At 37.7% G+C, this 11,136-nt stretch overlaps 1 protein-coding gene across 5 annotated transcripts in view; it reads left to right on the top strand.

The window, feature by feature from the left end:
- LOC137620760 (TGF-beta-activated kinase 1 and MAP3K7-binding protein 1-like) overlaps positions 1 to 640 on the top strand; it is an 827,205-nt gene extending 826,565 nt beyond the window's left edge. For all 5 annotated transcript variants that reach the window (XM_068351167.1, XM_068351165.1, XM_068351166.1 and 2 more), the window contains one exon: positions 1 to 640. This exon is cut by the window's left edge and continues 487 nt beyond it. The gene's annotated coding sequence lies outside the window, so the exon portion shown is untranslated.
- Positions 641 to 11,136: the final 10,496 nt, after the last annotated feature.

Below are 11,136 nucleotides of genomic sequence, written 5' to 3'. Positions count from 1 at the left end.
TATAATTTTCTAAATGTATTTAGTACCACTATGATTTATTGAATGAGTGAGGTAAAGCTGATTTAATTTACAGCAGACTTATTTTTTCTTGCATTGCCTTATTCTATGTTTGGGTTCCCCCAGGTCCCTCAGTGGGAGGCACCTCGTATATCCACTATGAGAGACCGTTTATAAAGAAAATATTTCAATTTAAAGAGAAGTAGATTTTCATGACAGTGGAGACCAGGATACTTTCAACTGAACTTTGTGTATCCTTGAAAATATCTTATTATTTCCTTTAGTCATACAATGATATAAAAATATTACTCTTTTCCTGATCATTTCATTCTTGAGTCTAATACTGATATCCTACTGAATTGAATTTGTACAATAATTACTTGACTATGTGGTTTGATTATTTCTTATTTGTTGTCAAGTTTGGAAGCCTTTCTGAAAATAGCCTCAGTTACTAACTTTTAGGAAAAAACCCATATTAAATGATACATATAGGTGATTTCTGTTCATAACCAAAAAATTTGGGTTTTTCAGAGTTATTAACATTGCCTCCCTAGGGATAAATGAAACTTTCCAAGGGAGTCTTCAAATACTATGGCTCAAAAATTGTAAAAGTGCATCAAATAAATATCACCGCCTCTGTTAATATCCATTAGACATATCCTTCTTATTTACATAACCATACAGTCCAGTTTTTCATAATGCTGGTCTCACTAAATGTCTTATTTATAGCATTTTATAGCTGTTATTTTCTTATGAAATATTTACTTGGGGTTTGGAATAAGCAGATTGTATATTATTTGTAAGCGTTACTGGTCTTTAAAAATATCATTGATTATGATTACTCGATTTTATTACTTACAACAAATAAAATTTACGCAAATTGTTATATGAAAATAGCTACATGTCGAGGTATTTGTTATAACATGGAAGTACAATACAGTAACTACAGAAGAAAATTACTGAAATATTTATGGTATTTTTTCAACTCTGAAGTATCTAAAAAGATTATTTTATTTAAAGGTGTTTCTAAAAATTATACATATGACAGTAACCCAAATTCAGAAGAGAAAGTTTAAACCACATGCAATTTTGATCCATTGGTCAAGGTTTCTGATCTTGAATAGAATCACGAAATAACAGTACCTTTCCTCAAAAAATTATCTTTTCTCGAGAAATCCATCACATTTGTGAAATATCAATCAGAGGATGTCTTTTAGAGAATACAAAATTTATTGATGTAACAAGCACACCTTAGTCCAAGTATTACATGTAGATCAGGTATTTATTACAATAGTAAACATAGCAGCATGAACAGTGCGCAAGGGACAGATTTGTTACTGAGAGATGAAGAACACATTGACTAAAACGACAATAACAAAATCCCTCCAGAAATGATGTGATAACATTGAAAACATTGACACACGTGATTTACTATCAAAATCAAGAAATTGGGACAAAAACTAATACTAATTAAAAAATCTTATTTATATACGCACCTAATGTCCATATTGCTTCTTCTACAGAAGCTCGGTTTAACCAACCTTTACCTATAAAATTTCAAAAACCTAGAAATTCTCACATTTCTGTCCCTTCCTTTGTAAAAGAAGGAACATTCTAGAGGTAAGTGCACCAGTCTCTTCAGTTTGAGTCTAAATTATCTCTATCCTCATGACACCACTAGACAGTGGGGAGGAGGTGGGCATGTATATGAACACTAGGTAAGTATAGAAAAAAGAAATATTATTATTGAAATAATATTTGTCTATGAACTTTCCTTGAATTTTATATTGTTGACTCCCACACACTACTGGAGGTGGGACGCCAGTGAAGGAAAGAGATAGGATAGATTTAATTAAAAGCAACATACCATAGTGTAGACACTGTCACCCCTCCTCATTAGGTAACATGGGCCAGTCAATAGAGGAGGAAAAAAGGCCGAATAAGGAAAAAAATCATGGAAAGCTAGAACAAGCTTCATTGTCTTTGTAATAAGGTGCTTAATAGCATATTAATTTTGCACCTCTCTACTGCCTCGGATTTGTCCGCCATCTTAGAGAAACGGCTGCAAAAAAATGTCCCGCCATCTTAGAGAAACGGCGGCAAAAAACATTTTTTTGCAAATATCTCGCTTAAGACTCAATTCAGCTGAAAGTTTACTGATACATAAAATAATCGTCATACAATTTCCTGTGAAATCACATTTATTCATATTTTTTTTTTCTTTGTGCTGTTTTGGTACCAGGAGTACGATAATATTTGAATCTAATTTTTTCCTACCCTTTGTGCCTGAATAGCATGTGGTTATTTTTCTTTCATGCAATATTAAAAAATGCTTCAAGTTTCTAAGCTGACTGTAGTTCTTTTGTTTCAGTATTGTGAAAACAGATCCATGGCCTATCAGTGATTTCAATATTATGGAAAAATGTCTTCATTAAAGAAATGCTTCATTTGTGAAGGAGAACTATCTGAGGGTGAGACTCGAGAAGTTGAAGAAAAGGGTGTGCACACATTGATAGACTACAACATGAAATGGGAAGATTGAAAACAGTATCAATTAAAAGGCTTGAAAAGTGTGAAAGTGTATGTAGGTGTACACAAAAGCAAGGAGTGCTGAAGCTTTCCAGTCAAGACAGGAACTCTCTCAAGTGCCTACAATGTCTTGGAGAAGTCTGGTCTCAGATTTTGTCGTCCTTAATGCTTGTGGGTGTTTTTTTTTTTTTTTTTTTTTTTTTTTTTTTTTTTTTTTTTTTTTTTTTTTTTTTTTTTTTTGAAAAAGAAGCTTCATATGATTTTCTGAAAATAAATGAGGCAGTGACACATGCTTTGAACTACCTTGAAGGAATTGGAGAAGAATGTCAATTTACTGTCAGTAAAACTTTTGAAGCAGATGAGGGTGAGTTACCAATTGAAAAAACAATAGTCTGAACTGAAAGGAAGATATGGAGAAAGCATTATTGTTTCAGTGAACAAAATTCTGACTGATGTTTGGTATGAAAAACAAAGTAGTAAGGGCGAGAAAAAAGAGCGACTTTGAGTAGTAAATGCAGTCGCCAAAATAAATGCTGAAGATATAAGGTCCCAGATATATGAAACTGATCTGTATCCATGTCCAGAAAATTTCTTAACTGACATGGATTCTCTTATAACAGATACCCTCAGCTGTCTTGTTAAAACTGTTGTACTAAAGAACAAGAAAGGCGATAAAAGTAATTGGGATAAGAAGTGCACATCAATTTCACACGCTATTCTGACTGCAGCTGGACCACATTCTTTCATATCCCCTCTACAAATAGGCCTTTCTGTTCATCTCGGTCAAAGGTAATGTACTGAATGTACTCTCTACCTTGGGATTATATTCTTACTATGCTGAGACATCCCTCTTTCAAGTATCAGCTGTACATCATCCTGCTAGGGAAACTCAGACCAACTCATTTACACAGTTTGTGTTTGACAATGCTGATGTGAAAATTTTTACTATTGGTGGATTCAACATCTTCTTCAGTATGGGAGGAATTCAGTGTGTCACACCTTCTCCAAATGATCCTACTTCAAATCAGCCAATAAGAAGACTACAAAAGATCCCCTGTGCATCCTCTGTTGGACGATTTTGCCTTGTTCCCATTAACGCATGTGAAAACAGAGGTGCAGGGGCGACTGTTACAAATAAAAGTTAGAGATTTGGCAAATATCAATGGAGTTTCCACCAATGTATCAGTAATAACAACGGAACTTACGTGGCTACTTTGAAAATGGCAAAAGAAGATAGTGTGTCCAGTTTGGAATGCATGCATGGAGGAATGTACTGCACACTTGCCATATGATGTGTCCCAGATCTTATATGTTCCTTTTACAAAATCTCCACCTACAGATTATGACACAATATACACAGTACTTAACCAAGCTGTAGAGAAATGCACAGAACAGAAACAACAAAGTTGCTATGTAACCTTTGACCAACCCTTGTATATGAAGGCTCGTGACATTTTAGCTAAATGTGATCAAACCGAATACCTAGATAATGTTATTGTACGCCTATGTGGTTTTCACTCGGTCTTTTATGGGTGCAATTGGTTACATCATGAATGGAAATAGAATAAGAGAACTTTATAATACTGCATATGCAAGTGCATCTGTTGACAAAATGTTGACTGGGCATGCTTATGCAAGAGCTCTCAAGGAACACATACTTGCACATGCTGCACTGGCTACACTAATTTTGAATGAAACTGATCTCTCTTGTCATGAACATTCAACAATAGAAGCAAACTTACAGAAGATCAACTGTACATTGATTGACAATGAAGTGCTACATAATTTGCTTTGCAAGTTTAATGGTACACTTGAATTTGATTAGTAAAGGTGCAACTGCAAAACTCTGGATGTAGTATTTTGAAATTATAACATTGGTAAAACAGTTTATTGAAGCAAAGCGATAAGGTAACTGGAAACTCCAACTGTAAACAAATCAAAAGATGCTACCCTATTTTCATGCCAGTGGCCATTTCTTGTATGGAAATCAGCTCAGTTGTATCTACAAGACATGTTAGACTTGAAGGACTGCATAACTCCAAAGGAATATGAAGGTTATATTCAAAAGGGTTATTTTACAATAAGAAGGTCGGAACAATTTTGGTCCGGTATCGGGTCAGACATGACCATTGAACCAACTTTGATGCGTTCCGTGAAGAGTTCTTGTGAACTGACCCATGGTAAAGGAATGTCAGACTCTGTGCTAACCAGAGGGGTTCTTGGAATGCCTATAAATTTGAGGATCACAGAGATAATTGAGGCGTATTGTGATGTTTACAATACAGGAGAGCCGCATATAAATGCCAGAAAGGCTCATATTTCAAGAGATAATGAAGATTTTCAGCACTTTGTAGGCTGGTTCTCATCCCACCCACCATCTCAAGATTTTGATGACATTATGTTGATAAGTACAGGAGTAACGGGAGATACAGAAACAAATCCTCATAATGCTTATGATGCTGTAGCAGTTTCAATGTCAATATTATTGGCAGTAACTGTGCAAAACTCAAGTTTGCTTGGAGAAATAGTCAAACCCATAGGAGCTGCTATGACAGGAGTAAAAATACGAAATGTTGCATGTCCAGTTGAACCTGAGATGTTATTTTGAAGAATTTCATTCACCAAGAACTATTCAAACTTAACTTTGAGTATGAAGTACCTCCATGTCCCTTGTCCATTTTTGATGAAATAGGAATACAGTGGAACCTCTACACACGAACGTATCTACATCCGAATTTTCCAACATCCGAAGTAAAATTCGAGCAAATTTTTGACTCTACACCCGAATTTTATTTCGACACACGAAGTAAGCAGTTTTCGTCGTACGGTTGTATCCGAATTTTTCGACACGCGAAGTACAATTCGAACACGTTCCGACTCTACACCCGAATGTTTTTTTCGACACCCGAAGTAAACAATACTCGTACGTGTAGTCGGTGCTCATAGCGCCTGAAGTGTTTTTTATTTCCGCCGATAGAAAGCAGCACATCGACCTCGGAGGGACGCTCAATTAGCGGGTCTTGGGTCAGTCCTCTGTTCTCGTCGGCTTATTGCGGTTGTGCTCTGTGCGTTCTGCTATTAACTCTGTTTTAATCGTGATTTTTTACGTGCATCCTTTAACGGTAATTTACGTAAAATATGGGTCCTAAAAGGCTTAGTTTTGCCGGTGGTAGTGGTAGTGGTGAGAAAAGGAAGAAGGAAATGCTTTCTTTAGAAATTAAGCAGGAAATTATTGAAAAACATGAGCGTGGCGTCCGCGTGAGTGAACTTGCTAAACAGTATGGCCGTAATATGTCGACGATCTCGACAATCCTTAAACAGAAGGAAGCTATTAAAGCAGTGAAACCTTCTAAGGGGATCACTATAATTTCCAAACGCCATACCCCTATCATAGAAGAGATGGAACGACTTCTAATAGTGTGGATTAAGGATAGAGAGATCGTTGGCGACACCATCACCGAGACCGTTATCTGCGAGAAGGCGCACGCCATCTTTACGGACTTGAAGGAGGAGAGCTCTGGGGGTGATGCTGGGGAGAGTTCAACCGAGCCTTCCTCAGATGATTTCAAGGCATCTCGTGGCTGGTTCGAGAAATTTAAGAAACGGTCCGGGATTCATTCAGTTGTTCGCCACGGAGAGGCTGCTAGTGCGGACACAAAGGCTGCAGCTTACTTTGTCAAGAACTTCGAAAAGATCGTGCAGGAAGAAGGCTACGTAGAGCAGCAGGTGTTTAATTGTGATGAAACCGGGCTGTTTTGGAAGAAGATGCCGAGTCGAACCTACATCACTGCCGAAGAGAAGAAATTGCCTGGGCATAAGCCAATGAAGGATCGGTTGACTCTTGCCCTATGTGCCAATGCTAGCGGGGACTTTAAAGTCAAGCCCTTACTGGTTTACCATTCAGAGAACCCTAGGGCCTTTAAAGCACACAACGTCGATAAGGATCAGCTTCATGTTTTCTGGCGATCCAACTCGAAGGCCTGGGTCACTAGGCAATTCTTTGTGCAATGGGTAAACCAAGTTTTCGGCCCTTCTGTGAAGAAGTATCTTCATGAACAGAAATTGCCTTTAAAGTGCCTGCTATGCCTTGACAATGCACCCGCTCACCCCCCCGGACTTGAAGATGATATCTTCGATGAATTCAAGTTCATAAAGGTGCTGTATCTTCCACCGAATACCACCTCTATCCTCCAGCCCATGGACCAGCAAGTCATCTCTAATTTTAAGAAGCTGTACACCAAGCACTTATTTAAGCAGTGCTTTAATGTCACGCAAAGCACCAACTTAACTTTGCGTGAATTTTGGAGGGGCCACTTCAACATCGTGCACTGCTTGAAGATCATAGATCAGGCTTGGGTGGGATTAACTCGACGGACCCTCAATTCTGCCTGGAAGAAGCTGTGGCCTGATGCAGTTTCTCCCCGAAATTTCGAGGGTTTTGACCCCGAACCTGATCCCGTGGTCGGTGCAGCGGAAGCCGTAGAGGAAATCGTCTCCCTTGGCAAGTCCATGGGTCTGGAGGTCAACGCAGATGACGTTACGGAACTCGTCGCCGAACATCACGACAAACTTACCACGGATGAGCTCAAGGAACTCCATGCTATGTCGGAGCACATGAGTGATGACGAGGAAGGGAGCGAGGAGGTAGAACATGTGTTAGTTTCGGCGCAAATAAAAGAGGTGTTAGGAAAATATCAAGACGTGGTCGACTTCATCGACAAATACCATCCAAAGAAATTGCAGGTTTGTCGTGTAGTTTCTCAATTCGATGATGTTTGCCTAACTCACTTTCGAAACATTCTGAAAAGCCGTACCAAGCAATTATCTATCGATGCTTTCTTTAAAAAAACTGCGAAGCGAACTCGCGATGAAGAGGATGTAAGTGAATCGAAGAAAACGGCAAAGAGTGAAGCGGAAGAAAGTGAAACAAAGAAAACGGAAAAGAGTGAAGCAAAAGAAATTCAGTCAATTTTAAATGTAGAGAGTGATAGTGATTAAAATTACGTAATCATCAAAAAGAAAAAAAGAAAATGTAAAAAAAAATATAAAATATAAAAATAAAAAAAAAATAAGCTAAGTTATGTTAAAGATCACTTAGTGTAAGTTAGAATAAGTTACGGTAGTGTACGTTTATCGTAGTTAACCTCTCTACTCCTCGCCGCCTGTCCGTCTCCTCTCTGCGTAGCAAGACTAACAACACCTGCGCTGGAGTTTCTAAGGTAAAGTGACGCTAAAAACCCGTTTCTTATTTATCATTTTTTGCTAATTCTTCTTATTTACATGTCTATTCTTCTTATTTACATGTCTATTATCTAATTTAGTGTTCATTATTCTCATGGGAAAATTATGTGTAGTAGTTTATTAAGAAGTTATCATAGGTTTTTGGGCTCAACCACGGATTAATCCTATTTCAATGTATTCTTATGGGAAAATTCGTTTCTACATCCGAACATTTTCTACATCCGAAGTTGGTTTTGGAACGGATTAAATTCGTATATAGAGGTACCACTGTATGCAAAACCAAGAAATCCATGATGTATGAACTATTTGCACCTTTTAGTGGCTCACGAATTGTTGGAGATACAGTTTTTGTTATTGATTGAGGAATTCTGATGCATTGAGTCGTTTGTCGATATTAAGAGATGATTTCAGCCTTTCTAAAGAGGCATACTGAATATGTAAAGAACCACTACAAGAGAAATGCTATTGTTATATTTGATGGATATCCAGAAAATCTAGTAGACAAAAGTAATAAACTGACCGTGCCCGGCGAATGATTTGTCCCACCTTTGCTTATTTCTTTTATTCTCCCATCTCTTGCTCTTGGGCATGTACTTTTGGATGACTTTAGCTTGTTTGATTATAATTTGGCTGCTTTTGTGGACTTGGCGCAGGGTGTACAAATTTAGACGCCATCACCATCTGGCAGACCCCATTGGGTGAAGACTTAGTTTGTTAAGAGTCAGGCTCCAGTGATCTGGTTTTAAGTCACCCATATTTGCAGGTAATGGGTGATGCCAGCCATTGGAGTCATCGGTGGGAGCGGCTAACTACCCCTCTGACCAGTGACCGCCACGTAGGATAGGAGGACTGACATCCTTTGATAAGAGGTGGATAACCAGCTTGCTTCTGCTATGAAAATCAACCCCTTTGATGGTGGGCAACAAAAAGAAACTGGGAATTCTTCATGTTACCCAAATTTCAATAAGATACTAATTATGATGAGCTATATAGAGCATTTAAGTTATGGGATGATATAGGAGATAACAACGTAACATCAAGCTGATAAATGTGATTCATGGGTGTCTTATAATAGTCATGATGAAGCATTTAATACCATTAGTAACATTGTGTATGTTAAAATTAGTAATTTCAATATTAACAGTGCCTTGTGTGGTAAGGTACACCAACAGACTTGGACATATAATATACCTGCCGACTGGTGTGAAAAAATTTTTGGTGTAGGCAAATCTTCCCACAGAAAGCCAAAACAACCAATGTAGCTTTTTGAGGAGCCTAAAGGGAGTACAGTGAATTATTTTAGAATTTGTAAATTTATATAGAAAAAAAAATTAGGAACCATTCCTCTAGGTGATATATCCCGCTTTGGAAAAAATAATTTCCTCATCCATGCCAAATCACCCACACATTCTGTCATATTATCTAACCTAAAGACAATTAGTGACAATATTGAATTAGATGTCAAACACCACCTAAATTTTAGCTATGGAAGGGGAGTAGTTTTCAATAAAGACCTGTATGAAGGGTGCATAAAGTTTCTAGAACATCAATGATTATCCTTACTTTCCAGGATGCTGATGTACCTTCCTATATTGTTATTGAGAGTGAAAGGATTAAAGTACGACCTTTCAAGCAGAAGCCATTACAGTGTTTCAACTGTTTTTAATTCGGACACCCTTCTAAAGTTTGTATAAACAAAATAATGTGTAGCATTTGCTTCATATCTTAACATGGAGAGTGTATACAGTGCTTAAGGTGTTTGAAATGCAACCCAAATCATAAATCCACTGATAGGATCTGCGAGTTATATATGCCGGAAGAAGCTGCCCTCAACAAATATAGTGTGGAGCACATAAGTATAGGACATGCCAAAAGACTATTGAGTAAACAAAACAGCTATGCAAAGGCATTGAAATCCATAGGAAATTTACCACAGGAGACATCAAACCCACCTAGTACTGCCAGTAGTTTTAACAAAAGAAACACAACATCTAATAATAAAGTACGGCATGACGAGGTAAATATATTGCCTGCTGAAGCTTTGCCATGGTGTATTAATACTGGGTCATTGCCTATCTCTGTACAGCCTTCGTCCCCCATTACCAACAATAGTACTAACCTCTCTCAGGCCATATCCTTGCCTGATTTGACGGAGGTTCAACTTGAAACCAAGTTACCAGGTGCACCTGTGGTGGAGAAGGAGCAAAAACCTTGTAGCACACCAACTATTAATCGGAAATGAGAGAGACCTCCATCTCTCTCACCTGCTTTCATAAGAAACATTAAAGTCATGAGATTGAATAAATATAATGTTTTGTCTGTTGATGTTTCTGATCAACCGGAAGGCAATTTAAATAAATCAGAAATTCAAGTTGAGGTCCACCATCCCCTCTACAATTAGATCAACAGGCCAAAAATAAAAACACAAACACAACACCCAATTTATCAAGACTATCTTCAAGAAAACCTCCGGTATATAGTGTTAGATCAAAAATTGCCAATGGAAAGACTTCATCCAATGTGTCTTCCGAAAAATAAACCATAGTTTTTTCCTCCCTTTTCCAATGGAATTGTCAGGGTATAAGGACCAAATATGAAGAGCTTAAGCTCCTCATTCATGAGCACTCCCCCATTATTATATATATATAGGAGAGCAAACTTAATCATAACACTCCTTGTCCTCGCGAATATATTAGTTAGAGGCCACCAGTTGACCTCCAAGTAGGGAGCCATGGCAGAAGTCTCCTATACGTTTGTCGAGAGGTTCCCCAAATATCTTTGTCTATTCCTACACATTTGCAGGCAGTGATTGTATAGATTGATATACAGAGAAAATATACAATTTGCGCTCTGTATTTGCCACCAAATGATAGCATTTCCTATGATAATTTAGTGGAGGTGTATCAACTACTCCTTCAACCTTTTCTTTTATTTGGAGATTTAAATGGTAGACATACTTTGTGGGGTTATGTTTTAGCAAACATGAGGGGCAAAATTATATCATCAATTGTGGAAAATGAGGATATCGGACTCCTTAATACAGGAGAGCCCACACACTTTCATGTCCAGATAGGTACCTTGTCATGCATTGACCTATCAATCGCAAGCTCTAATTGCCTTTTCGATTTTGATTGGAGGACATTATATGATTAGCATACTAGTGATCAGGCACCAATCATTATGAAAACAAACAATGGTCCACCTGTACAGAGATTGCCACGATGGAATCTTGACAAGGCGAACTAGGATAGATTTTGTGAGTTAAGCGAAATTGAAGGAAATGTAGAACACTTTGAAAGTGTTGATGATGCCATAGACTTACTGAATGGAACTCTTCATGCAGTAGGGGTCAATTCAATTCCCAAAACA

This window comes from Palaemon carinicauda, chromosome 27, assembly GCF_036898095.1.
Source record: "Palaemon carinicauda isolate YSFRI2023 chromosome 27, ASM3689809v2, whole genome shotgun sequence".
NCBI classification, from domain to species: domain Eukaryota; kingdom Metazoa; phylum Arthropoda; class Malacostraca; order Decapoda; family Palaemonidae; genus Palaemon; species Palaemon carinicauda.
Note: the sequence above shows the minus strand (reverse complement) of the source record. Positions and strands in the feature narration are given on the sequence as shown.